Raw genomic sequence first — 20027 nt, 5'->3', positions numbered from 1 at the left:
AGTAAAAGAAAAGTCTATTCATGTGCCCTGTGACGGAGTAATCGCACTGAATCTGGTTGTTGCTTTACAGACATCAGTACCTCTCCTGAAGTTGTAAGAGAGCTATATGAATTTCTGTGCAGGCCTCGTGGTTATATTTACACGCACGAAGCGCGCCATTATTGTGCGTGCAAAATTAAATACATATGAACACAGGAATCGTGATATCTGTGCACAACAGAATGAGGAATCCTCAATAATATATAGGAGATTCTCTGTCATCAACACTAGTTTCCCACTGTACAAGTTTTCCTTCTCTTTTCAGTGAATTTTCTTAACCACTGAGCTATACAAAGTGCTTTGTAGGCAGCTTAAGTAATTTGAACAAAAATGCCTTCCCTCTCTCTCATTCTCCTCCATTTAGACAGCGAGCAAAACTGACTTCATACCGGTGCTATATTCAACTGGAGTGATAAGAAATGGCAGCTATCAGCAGGCGGTTTGGAAGCCCGCATATAACTGTTATTGTGTGTGTGTATATAAAAATTGATTTATGTGGCCCATCACTTAGCAGGCGCAATATGTGGATGAATATGGGATAATATAATATTGTAGAATGAGTGAGAGGGTTAAGGAGAGGGCCAGGTGCTGCCTCAAGGTGAAAAAGTATGATTCAAAGTCCAAAAGCATATAATCAGACATAATACTCCATGAAAGACATTATATTTCAATTTCTAAATGATGTGCAACTGTCTACTTACTGCAGATGCAATATAGTTTCATACTAAGCAGCAAGTGGAGGCGGGGACACTATTCCGTTATTACAACAATATGAATAAAACCAATAATATTAATAATAATTAAAATAATATGGGTTTGGCCTTTCTTTGCCTTTCAAAAAAGGAGGTTTATTCTTTTTGTGACATGCAGTACTGTTCCATGGACATTGCATAGTATTTTTAATTTTCAACTAAATGTAAAGGTGCTTTCTATTTGAAAATTTTAAATATATTACAAGAATAAGGGAGGAGGGGGAGGGGCTAACAATTTTTTAACAACCAAAGTCCTTCTGAGAGTTATTAATATTTTCTTCCCCTACTAACACCCTCCCCCCAACATGTCAAAATAATACAAAAATATTAAATTGGTTCAACGCGTTTCCTAATTAACTAAAACATTTACCTTTTATCCCCCCATTTGTGGAGGTGGGAAGGATTGTTGGTAGATATAATGTTTAATTGCTCATAAGCATAATCCTGCATTTCTCAGAACTAAACCATTGGCCCTATGGGCTACCAGTTGATTATAATGGACAAACAGAGACAGGATTGCTAAACTTGCATGTAGCAAAGCAATAAATACAATAAATCTTTCAAGGGAAGGCTTCAAAAACAATCATTTTCGTACAGTCTCTTACCCAAAAATTTATGAACCTAATCAATGCATGCATTCATGTATACTACACTGAATCCTAAATTATACATCAGACGAGTGTTTATACTTAACTGCAAAAATAAAGCTTATATTTAGAAATTTTCAAAACATCTGAGGCCTTTTTTATTTGCAGTCTTGTAAAAGCTACAAGTAGCTGAAAACCTACTTTTCTGTTATGAATATCGGTCTCTCCTCCCCATTAAATGCAGTAGAGAGAAATAGGCTTGGCGGTAGCAAACTGCCTCATGTTTACCTCTTGGCACAGAGCTGGTGCCATGTCCAGACTTGTAAATCAGGCCCATTGAGGTAGCATAATGCTGATGATTATGACAGCCAGTCGCATGGGAGTGATAGAGGGACGTTGAGTTATGGGCTTGGGGAGGATGCCCAGAACTGAAGAGTCTCACAAATGGAGAAGCACTTTCACCATAACACAAGTCCCCAGATGGGGACTAATGCTGCAGTTGGCGGCTGTGCCACCCAAATGAGTGCACATTAGCTGCTCAAAACCCACAGAATAGTGAAGTATGTTTGTTTTTTTTATTTCACAGCTCTGCCGCTACACTCTATTACTGTTCTATAATATTTAAGAAAACAAACAAACAAACAAACAAAAAAAAAACACAGACTGAATAAAGAGCAAGAAACAGCCACGGTATTTTGAAAGTGTTTTGTATTGCACTGACATGCAATGCATCACTTAACTAGATGACTTCAGGATGGGGAATGCATGGCCATCCACTGTATTAATAGCAGAATGTGCTGTTTGCATTCTGCTATATTCATTTTACTCCCATTTGGGGATGAACAATCATTCATTCGCATTGATGGTCAGCCATGATAATATAATCAGGCGTAAAGCCTGACAAGGCTGGCCGGTCCGATAGATCAGAGCTGCTGACAGCAGAGCTATGCACACGTCATAAACCCTCACCTTCCCTGTTTGACCCCACATCAATTTGGCTTTTTCCAATATGAATGCAAATAACAATGCATTTTTTGGTGACATGTTTATGGTTATCTCTGTATCTCCCCTCGCTCCGCCTGCTGCCCCTAAATGTGCTGATGTTACCACGCTAATGGGATTGAAAAGGGTAACCTATTGCTCACTAGTGATCAGCTCGTCAACAGCCCCCCCCCCAAAAAAAACGTAAACACAAGCGTCCTTGCTCACACACATACACACACACACACACACACACACACACCTACATGTCCTCCACCCCAGTCACTTGTGTATGCATTGAGCTGATAAGTACTGCGGTTCATTTTCCCCATGGCAAAGCACAGTAAAAAACTGGGGAGTAATAATTGCTTTGGGGAGAGGGGGGGGGGCGAGACGAGGATGGCTAAATATGCTTGATTGCCTCCTAAGCTTCGGTGCTGTGTAATGAAATATGGCTGCTGCAGACGGGCTCCCGTGCAATAGCTTTCTTGTCACTTTCTGCTTGCTTTTTTTTCCTCTGTTACCCCTTCCCTCCTCTGTTCTGGCATTTTCGTCTTTGCTCACCCGTTGCCTTTGTTACAGAATGGAGTCCATCAAAGCATTTGTTGCCATTGAACACTTATCTTAGTTATAATGTAATAATTATGGGGGCCAAATCCAGCCTAATTGAGTATTCCTCACCACATCAAAACGGCAGGCGCCCTAATATTCCTCTGTTCTACAATTTAATTTGTGGATTCATTAGCATGAACAGGGTGTATAGGGAGACACCAGATAACAAGGAACTTAGCAAAACACACTGTTGATGAAGTTAGGAACCATTCAAATCCTCACCTTGGTCATTATGTTTCCCTGTCATTTAGGACCCTAAAACTTTAAATATTAAATGATTTTGTTTCCACTATTTGAAGACCTTTTAGTGCAACTAAATGTCGAGTTGCCTTGTTTGCTTTTACATAGAAAATCTGCCAGCTACATTCACACAGAAAATTGACTGAATTACCACGAAAGAGAAGTTTTTGGCTAGAGAGACTACTGTAATCATGACATTCATAATCATCATGGCTAATCATCTCATTCGACTGCCATAAAGCCCTACAATAACGTTTTTAAAGATAATGAGTCAAATTAAAGCTCACCCAGTGTAGCTAAAAAAAAATGTTTATCCCCTACTCATTTTTGTTGTAACCACCCAAAGCACATTTATCCCTGTTGGTTAAATAAGTAGCTAATCATTTACAAGAATATTAGTCCACAGGCTTGTATGAGCACAGCAGCATCTGCTAATGCATTTAGCAAGGAAATAGCCTGAGAAAATCTTCCCAGCACATTAAATGCAGGACTTTTTTTTTTTCTCTCCCCTCTTTTGCTTCCAGAATAACTCACAAGCCTAATTTGTTGTGGTACTTACAGGAAAATGTAATTACACTTGTTTTCATTATAATTCACAAAGCCAATCGATAACTGTGGTTAAGTCATTCTCTACTGCACATGCAATTTTCTATTCCTTTAACTCAAATTTGGTTGGGAAAGAAATATTCTGTGAAAAACTACTGTGTATTTTGTACATAATTTTGCTGAGTAAATTAACTAATTAAATGAACAACATAACAAGAGTTTTTTTATGGCAAATACTGTATGGTTAACTCCATTGGTGCTTTATTTTTAGTAAGCATTCCTTGTTGTTTGTAATAAAAGGCACAGAAAAGCCTGCCTTCGCTCCACACAGACAGGTTGATTAAGCTATTCATCCCTGTCCTGTTCCTCTCTGTCTTTCTCATTTATGCAGTTCTCTTTCCTGAGATGTCAACCACAGGATGAGGCCTGCGGCAGGTAAGAGACTGAAAGGAATAGCTGATGAGTTGAGGACACAACTGATCTGACCTCTGTTTTGCATCATTTCCCATTTGCTCAAATTCCATGCGACACATCAAGGACGCTCACACGCTGTGCCTTTTCTCTATGTTGTCAAATGTATCAGCTATGGGAGCGAGCGGAGTCGTGTGCCCAAATATCCAGCTCTGTTTAAAAGAGGAGCTGCCCATTTTTTTAGTTCAGAGACAGGCCAGAGAATACGTCAAGCGATATCAAATCAAGCGCTAAACTGAATCTCGACTCCAGCTCAATCCCTCCCATCTCCTGACCTGCGATGGGGCCAGGGGAAACAGACTATATCTGGCAACCTAAACCTTTTTTAAAGTGACTGAGAGAGTGAGGGAGACTGACTGGCACTGATGGGACCAGACTAGGACTGTGCGGTGCGATGCTGTGCTGCACTGCGCCCGGGCCTCACAAGCCTGATTGATAGAGTGTGATGAGACTGTCACTGAGCAAGGAGAGCAGCAGAGAGATAGGCTAGATGGAGGGAGGGAAGTGGGCTGACCAGGGTAGAGAGAAATCAATTTGAGAACATGTGAAGGATGAAGTGGGTGAATGAAGCGGCTGGATGGAATGGGGGGGGGCAGTCAAATACTGGAAGGCTCCACTTATATACAAGTTAAGTTCGGAGATTTAGTTGACATATGTTGGGAAAACAGCTTAAAAGTGACAATAGCACTGTGCACATACATTTTTAGAAATTTTGAAATAGTGGTTGCATTTTTTAAAGGGTTGGGTCTAAATAACAAAACAGATTACTTTAAACGATATACTGAAGTTTTGAGATATCCATCTCCTTAATTTCCATCTGTCACAACACAATGGCTGTGAATGGAATTTTTACTTGAATGGAATTATATTACTTTCAACAGAAACGTAGTCCATATTACAGTTCACAGGGATTATCCAGACTAACAAGGACACATCAATTTAGAATTTTTAAAATGCCACGAGCACTATGAACAGAATCCAATTCACTGCCGTTGTGTTGGTGAAGTTCAGCTAATGTAAAAAGCATTAAATGTATATGCAAACTTGTCTTAGAGAAATAAATAATCAGTGTCTGCAAATTTTCAAGACTGTTCATAATAAACGTGAAAGCAAAACACTGACACTGCACTGACAAAGTATTTCATTCGTATTTCAGTGCAATACAATATCCACTTGTACCAACTAAAGCATGATTGACATTTTTATGTTAAGTCGTTTGAAGCACTTGATTAGAGTTTGCTAAAGATCAGCATCTATTGGAAAAGTTGAATGTGACTGAAGAATGACAGGGTTTACTTGACCTTTACCTGAGACCCCAGTCTTTTCCCCATCCTTAACCAAAGTGCATTTGTTGCCTAAACACAACCACATGTGGTACTCAGGGCGGGAACAGTGACCTCCAGTTTCCTGACCCTTATGCATCCACATTCCACCGTGTCCTACATGTGGTACAGTAACACCACACTACCAGTAAACATAAACCAAGCAGCCATTGCCTTTCAAAGAAAGTAAGCAAAACAAATTAGAACTACATAAACTTAATTAAAAAAGACAACGTTGGTATATGAAATATCTAATGTTGGATTTAAAACAAAAATTGGACACATCACATTTTTTTTGTTTTTAATGTTGAACGATTCATCTTAAAGATACACTTTCCACATTTTGTCATGGAAATGGCCCATTATTCAGCTACAGCTTTTTAGTCCTGCATAACTACATATTTCCTATACTGCATGTTGTCCATGTGAATGTCGTAAATAGTTTACTGGCTTGTTTATCAGTCCATCAGCACCTGCTTTGGACACAATATTAGATCTTGTGGACACATGGCATCCTGGCAGTGAATGGAATACAGGCTGAGCGAAAGCCCTGTTCTGGGAATTCCACAGTTAGTGATTTCAGACTCAATAAAGGCACCATGTTTTACTTTTATCCATGCCTGAGGAAAGAAGGCTGACTCACCAGAACACCAAAGTTATTATTAGTGCCTCGCATGTGTGGAGAAAAAGCTATGTGTGTGTGAAAGACAGAGAGAGAGGCTGAGGCTCCAGCAGCAGTGGTAAGTGCATGCAGGAGCAGCATGAGGAGCTCTTATCTGCCGCCTGCCAAGCCCTGACCAGGGCTCTAAATCCAGCACGCCCTCCCTCCCTCTGTCCCTCTCTACCGGGGCTTCCCACTAGTCTGCTATAGGCGAGGCAGCCAGGTGAAATGAGCAATTCCCATTCAGGGACAGGAGCCCCGTGCAAACTCGCCCTGTGAAATGGCTGCTCACTTTGGCAGATCAATGTACTCTCTTTCCCTCATGCACTGCGACTGAGTGATAGCCAGGAAGAAAAAGGAAGGGGAGAAATGAGTATGGGTGGAGAGAAGGTAGAGGCGGTTTTGTATGTGTGTTTGTTTGTGTATGCGCGTGCGTGTGTGTGCGGTAGAGAGTGTAGGGTGTTAGCAGGGCATTTAATGATATTTGCCATGGCTGCTCTGAGTGAGTGCTGTTGGAGGAAAATAGGAAACGCTTTGCATAAACTCAAAAGACATGCAATATTGCTGTTGCCTCTTTGGGAATAAAAAGTGGCTTTCCCAGCCCCACCGGATATGAGAATATTCAGCCACTGAACTGGAACTTTTACCAATATGAATGATATTAGTGATAATCATATTAAAATACGTAGTTGTGCCAAAATGTATTCCATATCTCTGCAGTGATGAAACTCATTTGTCAGATATTTATAGCATAGGCACACGTTGGAGAAATAGTTTCAAGGGCAAACGTGAGAGACGTGTGCATCATCTGGGCTAATTTTCTACCAGATAATCATACAGACTCAATAACCTGTGGATTTATTTTTTTATACTGTTATGTACTTTGCATTTTGTGTCTTTGTTCTTGAATACGTACGTGAATGTAATAAATCAGGATTGTGTGAAGCTGCTGTGCACCTATCCAATGATGTCGAAGGTAAAACAACAGCATACATTTATATTTTTACGTTTATAATTTTGTTCAGTGTATATTGCATACTGGGGAAGACCTATAACTGTCCTCAACTATTCACCTTTTGTCTAGTCAATTTATGTAACAGAGGAGCAAGTCAAACCACTTTCCAGTTTCTACTCTCTATTATTAAAATCATCAAAATTCACACTGTCTGACCACACAGTGCACTTGCACGGACCCTGAATCATGTTTGGCTACTGATGTTTTCAAAATGCACTTTGTTGATTGGTTATTGCTTACATCATTGGTGTGCTAAGTGATTCGTGGTCAAATATATTATTCAAAATCTCAAATCTCACTCATAAATCTACCATTTGCGTGAATATCACTGACGATATTTTGCCCATCCGAACAAAGGCATCAGAGTAGTTGCACCAAGCATTAGACTATTTAAACTACTGACATATTGCAGTCTTTATTGCTAGTGATTATTGTACTGTATATATGTTTTATGTTTTAGAGCAGTGTAAATTATGCTCAAGCCTTGCAGCAGGGTAGCCTTGGTTACAATATCTGTTCAGACCATCAATACGAAAGACCAAGTCTAATAAAATATGGTTCACAATTTGGCAACTGTAAATGAAACAACTTTACAGGTCTAGTACTTTTGGAGCAGTGGATATTTAGAAGTCTTGTTCGAAAGCTTTGTTGCTACTTAGCAATCTTTCCTTCTTCCTGCATATTCCTTCAGATTACACTCACTTTCAATTCTAATCAATAAATGGTCTTCATTTATGTCAGAGGGACAGAAAACCCCTAAAAAATCCACATTAGTTAATAAACTGAGCATCTGAAGAGCAAATGTTTTAACAACTTTAATGTTATTATCCTCTCTGACATGTTAAAACTGATCAATAACAATCTGTAGTAACCACAGTACAGTATACTGGGTACTTCACTCATACATGTATTTTCTTTCTGTATACGCTGACAACACAGTATTATTTTCTTACTCAAATGTTTCAATCCTTAACGCTCTTCTATATGCCAGTCTCCAACAAGATTACCAAACCATGAATGTTAAAAAAAAAATCTTGATGTAATCTTGACCTTCATCTTACCTCTTATGCCCATTTTCAGAATCTTCCAAAAAAGCTGGATCAGAAACGATGTCATACAGACACTGACATATTGACAAGGAATTTTCAAGCCAATCTTTCAAAAATTCCCCAAAATCTCATTTACCTGGGCATCATTTGGTCATGTTTTGTAGTCTACTAACTGTAAGTTCCTGTAAGTAGAGCAAACAGCTGTGCACGTCTGTGGAGGGGCAGATTACATTTTTTAAGGAAATCACCTTACTCCCGCTCTTAAATCAGTGATCGTCTCTAAGCAATCCAGACCCCTTCAGATTCATTAAAGTCTACTTGCCAGATTTATGCTGACTTAAAATGACATACTGAACAAATTGTGTGTGTGTGGGGGGTTCCATTAGGGTTCCAGTTTGAACAAGGAAGTAGAGAAGCACTTGACTTGAAGCAAAATTTTTGTCTGCATATGATAAAAGAACGAGCCTTTTACAGTCGTGTCATAATTGCGGCTCAATCATTTAGTAGGACACTTACTCCAATGTCGAGATATGAAATACATTTTTACAGTTTTACTATTCAACTTTACAAGCTCGTGAAACATTTTCCAATGAATTTACATGGAAAGCTAACAGACTTATAGATAAGCCCTAAATGAATGACTCATCCTGAAATTTCCATTGCGTTTGACAGGAAATTTAGACTTGGTGATGCTAACCTTATATTGAAGGACATATATTTCATTGACAAATGTGGCAGACAAATTGATTTAACCTTTATTGCTACTGTTCAGAGAGTTCCCTTATTACAAAACTATGGCTACAAGTCAAAATCCTATAAACTATATATTTAGCCATTCTCTTCATTCTTCAGTCAACTTTTCCGTGCCATTTCCAAACTCATGGTGCTTTCTTTCCACAGTCTCAATCTCTCAACATCAATGAAGCCCAAGTTAAAAATAAAGTCAGACCTATGCAGACATGACAGCAGTAAAGTGCACTTGATTACATGGTTGAAAGGAAGGACAGATAGAAAGAGGAGCACAGGATAAGAAAATAGAAAAAGAACACAGCCTCTCAGCTTTGATCGTTCTGAACATCCTGAAGTTAGAAAGTCCCGTTTGTGTGCAGTCTTGGCAGAGACAGGTGCGGGAGGGTTGGATCTCGGTCATCAGCTGTCAAGGCAGTAATGAACAGTGTTTACAAGTAATACCATGCGCTGCCACATTTCAGGGTGTGAAATGTCAAAGTGTCCATTTTCCCAAAGCTAGTCAGAAGCCAACACTGTCAGGGCTTCGGCTGTAAACAATATGAATAGAGAGGCAAGACAGCAACAAGGAGCTTTCTCCGTTTCGCCCATTACAGTCGGAGTGAGTGGGAAAAGAGTGGTAGAATGTCAAGCCTAGAAAAATAGAGATGCCTGCAACAGAGTGGATTCCATTTGGCAGACACATAATGATAGCTGTTAAACAAAGCTGAGGGAAGGAAAGCAGGAGAGGCTGAGAGAGAAGGAGAGAGGGGCACAAACACAAGGAAAGACAGACAGAGGGTACGAGACAGACAGGCAGAGAGACACCTGCTGTTGCATCACCTGCTGTAATAATAGCGTTGACATTCAAATAGAAGGCTCTGACAATAGGAGCGGGCTGAGGCAGCACCCAGTATGCAAATAAAAAGAACACATCAGGAAATATTAGCTAGCGTCAGGACTTTTCATAGCACACATTGAAAACCACTTGACCCTTTCGCATTCCCACAAGTGCTTATGTACTATGCGTGTGTGTGTGTGTGCGTGCAAGCAAGCAGTTGACACATTATATGAGCTGATTTACCACTTAAGTCTATTCATTTCAAACTAACTGTGCCTCTAAGGCAATGAATAGAAATATATTGGTATTGTGTCTTTGTTTACGCTGTATATAAACACAGTTAGAGTACTGAAGTTGCCTTCTAAAGCAATTAGTTCAACCAGTGCTGCGGTGTATAGGGTTTGTTTTTCTTGATTGGCATTCCAATTCCACTCACACTTCCATTCCGTCATCTTCCCCGTCACGATATCTTCAATACGCAGGTTAAACATAATTCAAAAACGGAAAGGATCATTAGTTCGCAAATTCATTCTTGAGTCTCTCTTTCATGCACCCAACATGGCCCCAAAGGGCCTATCAATCAAAATCAGATTCAGCTTATATCACATTCACCATTGCACATATTTTATTCCCTTTCAAGTGCTCAGCAGTCTTTTGTATCAATGTGGACCTATGGTGATTGGGGTAGAAACTTTCCATGTCTGAACTCAGTGGGGTTTGAAGGACTGCAGACATCAGCAGATCCTCGCTGATGCACAGGTCAATACCTATTATAGTAAAAGCAATAGTCAATGTGGTGCTCTCACATTACCGTCTCTAGCTGTGGTTGCTTTTACACTTTCTACGGCCCTTTTATGACAGATCTGATGGTTTAACCACACTGTGACTGTCTTGTCAGATTTTTTTTTCTGCATTGTGAGGGCAAAATAAAAAAAATATGGGGTATTGAGAGAAGAGCTTCACATCTGCACTATTCATAGAATAGAGTATTATGGCCAGCAGTTCAAAAGTCTACATTGATTGGGTGTTTGCCATCAGTGCTCTTTAATAAAGGCCTGTGCATGAAGCGTAGGCTTGCCATGTCACTACCACTGTTTTACATCACTTACAAAAATCCCCCTTAATCGACTTGACTGTATTTAATAACTAACTGTTCTTGACTTCTTTTGTGCGCTACCCTCAGTCCACCTGCATGATCATCAACAGGCAAAGATATTCAGGCCACCTTTTTCTGCCTCAATCAATCTGCAGTTTATTGCACTTGACGCAATAATTTTCCATTAAATTGCTGCTTTTCTGTGAAATGTTAGCTGTCATGTTTCACACAACTCTCACAATCATCACACATTCAAATGAAATACCATGACATTCTCACTGTTTGCACGGATTTGTGTGGATGGAAATAGACATAATGTATAGATTCATCTTTTTTTTTCTTTATAAACAGTTATGTTACAAGTCTGCTTTACTCTAAGACAACTGCAACTGACTTTTGCAAGAATACGACACATAGGCCTTGCGATGGACATATGATATTTCAATGTTTCATTGTGTAGTGTTTGATACTTTTATTATGTTGCAGCTAGGTGAAGTTAGTTCCCATGGGAATGTAGCTTGTTACAGTGTTTCTTATCTGACTGTCCTTGATAGGCGTAATACCCTTAGAGTATAAAGTCACCTGTTTCTTCACTGGCTCTTTGTCTTACATTCTGCAGACTGGTTGCACTCTGAATGTTTGTCTGGCCCTTTGCAAAGAATAAAACCCTTAAAGACATCTGGATTGAATTCTTTATTTCAGAAGACTCACTAAAGGACAAATTTCCATTACAGCCTTCAGTTGGATGGCGGTATACAGTAGTTCTGCAATCAGCTGACAACGACCCTGCATCACAATGTTGGTTTACATCTGTATCACTAAAAGCAGCTCACGCTCAGCAGATATGTTACAGCCCCGTTTCCCTAGTAATCACAATTCTCCAGCAGATGACACATTGAATGCCATTTTTTAGTGCCAATGGGGGAAACACTGATATTTATATAGTGAGGCAAAAGGTATGGTTAAGCTGGTGTCTGATTTTCATGTTCAATCCACACAGACAACAGTTAATATATATATATTTTTTTAACTATGAAGACAATCTTTGGTTTTAGTTGCCTCAATGTAACCATACCTAGTGTGGGAATGCAGTGCCTTATGCAAAAAAAACACTGAATCCTGGGTTTAGCAGAATTGTCCAATACCAGATGTCTGCCTGCCGATGCGGTGAGTACATTAATATTGTCATAAAAAATGGCGTAGCAATTATTGCCATTGTGCTTGTCACTTGTTAAATCTTACTCGTACATAGAGGGAAATTATTAAAAAGAACAAGACGGCAAAATGTGAATATCTGAATGTATTCAAAAAAGGAAAAAAAAAGCAAGAAAAGAAATGCTCTGATTTATACAAGGGAGCAGAGGAGCACAGACAAGCTTGAGCGACTTTAAAGTTTTCTATGGGAAATGAGATTTGGAATATGACAGAGATCCTAATATCCTTACATACAGCTTCCCAGCATGTATGCTAATGCCCTGTCCTGACCACTAATACACAACGAGGAAAGTGGGCTAAATAAAATGAAGGAGGAAGCTGTGAAATATAATTCTGAATGCCTATAACGACTACAGTATCAGCCGTCTTGGATCTGTACTTCTTCATTCGGATGTTCTCATTTGTATCCACACCTGTGTCATTCACAGCCTTACGTCTTAACCTAATTTCATGGTCTATGGGTTTGGATGGATGGCTCTGCTGAAACTTGAGGGGAGGAGAGAGAGTACCACACATGTGTGTGTGTGTGTGTGTGTTTGTGTGTGCATCTGTGTGCACTCACACAATAACACAATTGTGGAAGAGCGAATGAGAGAGAGATAAAGAGTGAGAGAGGGGATGCACTGCTACAATAGTATAGAGGATTGTAGTCACGGCCAGATATTAACCTTTTGACCTTGTACTTTTCTGTTAACAAAAATACATTAAGCTCCTCTGGATTGCTGACAGTGAATTGGGTTTTACAGACTTTCACTGAGCGTCAATGAATGATCAGAGGTGAACCCATTTTGAGCTAATGTGCTTCAATTACAGTAAAAGTCTGCTAAAAAACACATAAGTTAAAGTGAGATGATACACTGTGGGAATTTGGTAACAAGCTAATGTTATTGGCATTCATGATCTGAATGTTACATGAACCACGGTCAACTGGGAAAGCTGGACTGTACTGTATTGCGCACAATAACCATAAAATCACAGACAAAATAGACTGTTGATGAGATAACTGATATTTCCGGACTAAGTGTAAGCAATTCCTATTACTACTACTACAAACTGTTCAAAGAGATTTGTACAGCATAATGCGTGAAAACCCCTTTTCTGTCAGTGTAATTGCTCAGAATATTCTTAAGCAAAGTGTCAGCAATGCCCTTTCAGTTTGCCAGAGTATCTTCTGGTGAAGCGGCTTATTTAGCCAAACCAGGCATGACACCAATTATACTGGAGGGAAATCGATTCCAACAAAGCACTCTGCTGGGACAAAACAAAACAAAAAATATCAAAGTGACTGGATGTTTTGCCTGCGACAAGCAGCAAAATCATTTTGTACTTTAAACTTAGTTTTTAAGCCAGTCAAGTAATTCTTGAAGCTATTAAGAGTATTCTCCAGCGTGACATAAATTTGTGGATATAAAGACAGACAGTCAAATAAGCAAGAAAAACAAGCAAAGAAAATATTAAACTGCAATGGCTTCAACAATTTTGATGTAAGACTAAATGTTCTGTTCCACTGAAGTCCAAAAGTCAGAATTCAAGTTGATTGCTTTTCCGCCCGTTAATTGATAAAGTTGGTGACATTTGATTTAAAGAAACTGTGGTTCAAAATGCAAATTTATGTCCGTTGTCCAAGCTCTGTGTTATTTTCATTCAAGTGTTTTTGTTTTTTTTTAAACTGAGAAATTTCATGATAGAATAAAACACTAATAAAAAGTGATATCAGAATAGAATGAATATGTAGCTGATTTGTAACTTCATCTTACCAATAACGTTTGATTTCCTTGACAGTAATTTTGTAATAGGTAACCTTTGTCTGGCGCCGCTGTATTTTATTATATTTTACTTCGCCTGAGGCATTTTATTCTCTATGTTGTCATTATACATGTGAATTTTGAAGTAATGAAAAGCAAAAGGGGAAAAAATCTGTAAGTCACTGTTTGCACAAAGCTTATTTTAATTACTGTAGTATCTCACTTGTGCTCTGATGGTACAATCCTCAATGAAATGTAAAGTACTGTGAAAGATTACATTTATAATGAATATGCTCATTATCCTTTTTTTATATTCAGAACCCCACAATGGTTTCTTATTCTAATGACAACAGCACCACTTTAGTTAAGTTATGAGAAGTGCATGTAATTACTGATATTATAATAATGTGTGTGTATAATAATAGTCCAGTAGTCCATTGTGCTGAACTAAGCTAGAGATCCACAGTATTGTTGTGATCAGCAAACCATAACTTCAACTCATAAACGACCATATATGAAGTGCTAGTGATTGTTCCTGTCCAGTTCAGTTTTAGGCTGTCTGCTGCCTGGTGCCACTCGATGTCAATCTTCATTCCTGTTTTCAGACTCTAGTCTGTCGAAGATAGATCCCTCATATGTCAAAACCACACAGACCATTTCCTGGAGTCCGCTGTGACTGTCAGGCTCCACGAACCATGAAAGCCGCATATGTGATGCCCGAAATTACCTCACTGTAGAACTATCCCTTCAAGAGACTCTAAGACACTTTTAGGCAGTACTTTGCCAATAGTGGGAACTATTTCACATTCTCAGGCAGAAACATAAAATAAATCCATTTTACAGTATGTGGGTAGAAATTGGGTTCAGCCTGAATTATCAGGTTAATGGTGTCCAGGACATTAAGTAGGTTAAATCATAGATTTTGCAACGGAGGATGATGTGTTTCTGGCATTTTAATGAGGCGGCCACAAAATACAAAGTCGAAAACACTGTAAATCTGTGTGAATTTTTGGAATGTGTTCTATGTCAGCACTCAGTCTTGTAATCTGTCTCCTGTCTTAACAAGGGGTGTCTGAGGCAAGAGTGGGGAAGAAACCCAACTCTCTCTGGTACAATTATAGAAGTGCACTGCAGTCACTTAGCCCGCTAATACACGGTGTGATATTAATTACTGTTTGTAAACAATGCACTTTGCAGAGATTATTGCATGCACTCGGCGTCCTCCATTTGTGTTTGGTAATTCTCACAAGTGATTAAGTGGTGAAGCTAGGACAGCTGTTCAAGATGAGTTCATTGGCATGTTTAATTAATTGCACTTGAGATAATTATTCAATCATTACTTTGATTAATTTTCTGCGTCCCAGATAATGCATCAAACGTCTGCTTGATGTCAATAGTTTTGAAAGCGTGAGCAGAACAAGGCTAACCCTTTTTGGACGCTTGGACTAAATTCTGCTTTGTGGAGAAAATGATGCCAATGTCAGCTGGCCATGATAGGAATTCATTATTATGGCTGTATGGTTGATTTAAAGAATGCTAATGTCTCACTTAAGGATGTGCTAACAATGAACACCTGCATGAGGTGCCTTTTTGTGTTTCCAACACATCGACGACACCCTGTCACTGCTCACTTCAACATTATGAGTTGATTCAGTCTGCATTATGTTAGAAACATGCTTATTCTTCACCCCCTCAGATATGCAGGGTAGTGGCAACATCCAGCTGAAGGAAAGCCAGGCAAATCGTTTGTGAGAGATCTTGTCAAACAGATTAATTCCCACCCTGGGCCTCGGGGTTCTGGACCGTTTTTCTGTCATGCTGCTTTGCCAGGCTCCCTCTTGATAATACCCCAAAGATAAAATTAATTGTGCAGGGAGATGTGGTATGGGGAGTATCTAAAAAGGACCTTGAGCAACACATGAAGCTCTCTTTTTCTCTCCGCTCCTCTGCATGTAAAAACACAGAAACAATCAAGCCGTCAGAAGCATGACACATTGCACCAACGATCACTTACTTTGTTAGGAAGTTTCTGGAAGTCGGAGTTCTGAGAGAGATGTGAAGGGACAGAATCGACCCTCATGCAATACCCTCGTCTACAAATGTCTATGCTCAAATTACCATCAAAACGGAATCCCTCACTTCATCGGCACTTTACAAAAGGGAGCTGGCACACCAATATTTGCCTGCAACTAGTTGTAGACAAATATTGTCAGTCTAGTTGTACATCTGCAAGTTTAGGAACATGATCTTCTTTTCTTGTTCAGAGTTCAAATGAACTAAAGACGTGACAGCTGTATCAATTCTGGGCTGAAATCAGTGTGCTGAGGTTTCTCAGTACAGCCGAAATAAGAGTCTACAGCCATGCTAGTGGCTCTCTGAGGCTGTATATTAGGCAAAGCAGTGCTTTGAGCTAAATACTAGTGTCAGCATGTTAAAATATTCACAATGACAATGATGGGAATGTTTTGCAGGTTTTAGTCATTAACTAAACTATTGGACATATTTAGTTTTTGATCTGATGGTGGCGCTACATGAGAGGTCTGGGGATCACCAAAGTCATTAGAATTCAATGAATGTCAAGATTTCGTGGCAATCCATCCAATAGTTGCAAACTGCTAGCGTTAGTTAAAAAAAGTCCTCCTGCAAATACTGCCCGCTTAACTTCCCTATACAGTATAGTAGTCAAATGCAGACACGCTCTTAAGTGAAGCAGAACTTTCCCACAACCTCCTGCCACTGCAAACAGCTCAGAACATTCGCTAATCCCTGCTGTGACAGTGTGCAAGCACACAATGTCTCGGTCTTTCATCACCACTGGCCTTCAAAAGCCACTGAAAGAGCAATTTAACCAAGAAATATTCTATGGAGGGCAAAGCAGAAGAGCAGGTAGATTGTGGCAGCTTTACTTTTGTTTTTCCAACAGCCCCTTGGCACACGAGTTGCCCCCGTCACCTCCACTGGCAGCTGGTGCAAATGAGCCTTTATATGCTGCTGCTAGATACTGTGACACTGAAACAAAAGTGTTGCTTTTAGTACTGTCATGGTCACAACACACCAGCGACTGCTTCAGAAGTGGATAACATTTGCTTAAATCGGGGCTTTGTCAGCTACTGCCTTTTCTGCTGTGGCAAATGCAGACTAGAGTGACTTGGCTGTTGTTGGTTGTTATTTTCATATATGTTTTTTGTAGCATATACTGAGATGTTGGCACTGTCAAGATTCATAGTATGAATAAGAGATGAGATCATTGAATTGTTTGTTGGTACAGAATGCACATTTGGCGAGGGTTCTCTCAAAGTGCAGTGCAACAATGTGTCTGTTTATACAGCAAAAAAGTTTGGCGGTTTCCCTGGATCGGCATTCGGATCTCATTTTAGTGAGCATTTCATACACAATGGTACACAACCCACATAAACACTTACAGTCCTTGAGCAGTCCACATCCAATAGTTTTGAGCTCAAGTTGTCGCTGCTGTCATAGTGTGACATCATCAACTGGGCAGGCAGCGTCCCAGTGGTGTCCTCCTTTGGAGCCCGAGATATCCTTCAGCAGAGCTCATCCTGTGACGGTGCTGTGTCACTCAGGGGCTCAGACAGGCGGTACAGCAAGGATGACAGCCCGGGAATGAGAGCTCAAGAGCAGGTAGAAACTATTGACAGGACCCTGGGGAGCAATTATGAGTGAAGCCCAAGGGCTTGCTCAAAGGAACCAACGGCTTGTTTAAGTCTATCAAAAACACAGCTTAGACCCCTGTTAAGGGATAACAGTTCTTGCTAGTTGGCTAGTCACAAAGGTAAGTCTGATGCTCAACTTTTGACAGATTAATCATATAAACCCCACGGCGTTGTCAAACTTAAGAGTTTAGCTTAAAAGTAAATTTAACTATTTGGCTTTTCTGGCAGTAAAATCATGTCAGTCGTCATCTGTGAATCTGTGAAAACAGTAAATGTAGTGATGTGATTAACAAGCTGACCTTTTCTGAGCTTTTTCCTTCCTCAGCAGCTGTATACTTAAGCCTGTAAAAATCCAACAGGAATAAATTCAATAGCTGCCGTTGACACTCAGGACATCACTCTCCATAAAATACCTGCAAATGATCAAGGCAGACAGATAATGGCTTGGAAGAGGACTCGGCTTGCTGCCCTGTGACAGACATTTCCAATTAAAAAGGGTAAATAACTTGAGATTCATCTATTTCACCCTGTCCCGAGATTTATCAGTCCATCGTGCTTTAAATCTGTTCACCCTTGAAATGGTAATATCACAGATTTGGATTTTCTAGGCGAAGAAAAATGTCATATAGTTCCAATATCCTCACTCCTATTTAAATCTCCCTGCCATGTCTGTATTAGACCTTTCATGAGGCAACCCAAGCATGGGGGCGGGGAGGGGGGCGGGGGGCGGGGAGGGTATATATAGTAGCTGGGAGTGAATCTGCAGGACTGCTGGATTTGACTTAGTAGGCTGTTTCATGTGTATTGTGGATCTACATTTGCCCACAGACAGGAATGGGATCCATTGGGAACCATTTACCACCCACTGTTCCATGTGGGGCACTGGTGGTGTTCTATGCTTTCTCGTCACCTGACCAAATAGCACTGTATCTAACTGCAATAAACTACAACTACATATTATATGAATATGAACATCTAATATTTATGGAATAATGGATTAGACTCCTGTGATTTCAGTCAATGTGTGGATTTTGTGAGGGTTTTTAAACCCGCAGTAGAAATAGTCCAGGTACAATGAAATCACACAACTCTCCTTAAACATGTAATAACTATAATGCACATATAATTGATATTTCGCTTTTTTAATGTAGGTGGAATACTTCATTTCTGTTTGTCAGCTGTAATAGAGTAAAGTACTGTAGTTGTGCTTGCATTACCTGACTGAGATCAGCTGTTTCATTCATGCTTTAAAATCATTGGCTCATTCACAGCTATGTGGCTGTCAGCTGACTAGTATCATCCAATCATATTCATGTAAGTGTACAGCATGGCCATTATAACTTCTCACTATTACTGTGCTGATGCGTTCATGCCAGTGTAGCTTTCTGCCACAGCTGCCACAGCTCCCTCAACCATCCCAACATTTTGAGAGCCACCAAATCTAAATGTGTAATGATTTTCTATAAATTGTTAATTCCTTGACTTGAACTCTGAATAGGAAGTAGTAGTAAAGAAAATTGCTGTAACAGCAAAAAACAATTCATACAGCTGCAGTTTAGTACACAATCCAAACACCCAGAGACTATTACTTTCCCAAGTTAGCCAAAATTGCCTGGTTAACCGTGACCTACATCTGGCACAGCTGGTTGTCCTATACCCCAAAAATCCAGCCACCTTTTGACCTCTGGTGTCAGAACACAACCAAGGGCGCCAATATTCAGCAGCAGTCAATCCAACTCAGCTGACTACCTGGGCTACTGTAGATTAACATTCTTACATTGCCTTCTTCGATTATCTTCAGCCAACATTAACAGAATGCCGCATCATGATAGTGGGGACCATCCAAGGGAAAAAAACTCTCCCTTTTTTGTAAATAAAGTGACATGACTCATTAATGTGATGAATGACCATGCAATTCCCTAGGACCTCAACATCAAGCCCTCTCCCCCAACCCCCTTCAGGCCTCTCGCGTGCCATTCCGGGTGAAAGCCGAACATTTAAACGTGTGGCTGTAAGTGCTGAGGCAAGCAGGTCCGCCAGCCTAATGGTTGCTCTTTTCAGCTGTTGAAGCTCCCAAGGACTCATTTCCCTGTTAACATCAAATCATTAAATTCACCCCGTACTCCGTCACTTAGACTTATAGAAAGATAGACAATGAGAGAGGGTAAACTTAAGAGAAGGAAGAAAGAAAAGGTCATTGTCAGCTGTAAAGGCTAAATAGGCCACATAATTAGGTTGGAAATAAATGGAATCAAAAGTGTCAGTTCCCTCTGGTCTTAATTCCATCTTGTTGACCACAAATGCAAATCACTAAGTGGAATTTTAATTCATAAAGGAGGGGATCAATAAAATATGATTTGACCTTGTCAAAGCACAGGAGATTATTCTGCTGTATTAAAAATGTTATTACATCTACATTACCATCATACCTTGAACATGAATACACATGCAGAAG

At 39.8% G+C, this 20027-nt stretch overlaps 1 protein-coding gene across 29 annotated transcripts in view; it reads left to right on the top strand.

The window, feature by feature from the left end:
* Window positions 1-20027, top strand: part of LOC119912904 (receptor-type tyrosine-protein phosphatase delta-like) — a 371622-nt gene that overhangs the window by 149737 nt on the left and 201858 nt on the right. For all 29 annotated transcript variants that reach the window (XM_038732142.1, XM_038732135.1, XM_038732138.1 and 26 more), the window contains exon 7: window positions 4149-4192. The gene's annotated coding sequence lies outside the window, so the exon portion shown is untranslated. The remainder of the gene's footprint in view (window positions 1-4148; window positions 4193-20027) is intronic.

This window comes from Micropterus salmoides, unplaced genomic scaffold (genome assembly GCF_014851395.1).
Source record: "Micropterus salmoides isolate LMB-PRFRI ecotype aquatic unplaced genomic scaffold, ASM1485139v1 Ms_hic_scaffold_2, whole genome shotgun sequence".
In the NCBI taxonomy this organism is placed as follows: domain Eukaryota; kingdom Metazoa; phylum Chordata; class Actinopteri; order Centrarchiformes; family Centrarchidae; genus Micropterus; species Micropterus salmoides.
Note: the sequence above shows the minus strand (reverse complement) of the source record. Positions and strands in the feature narration are given on the sequence as shown.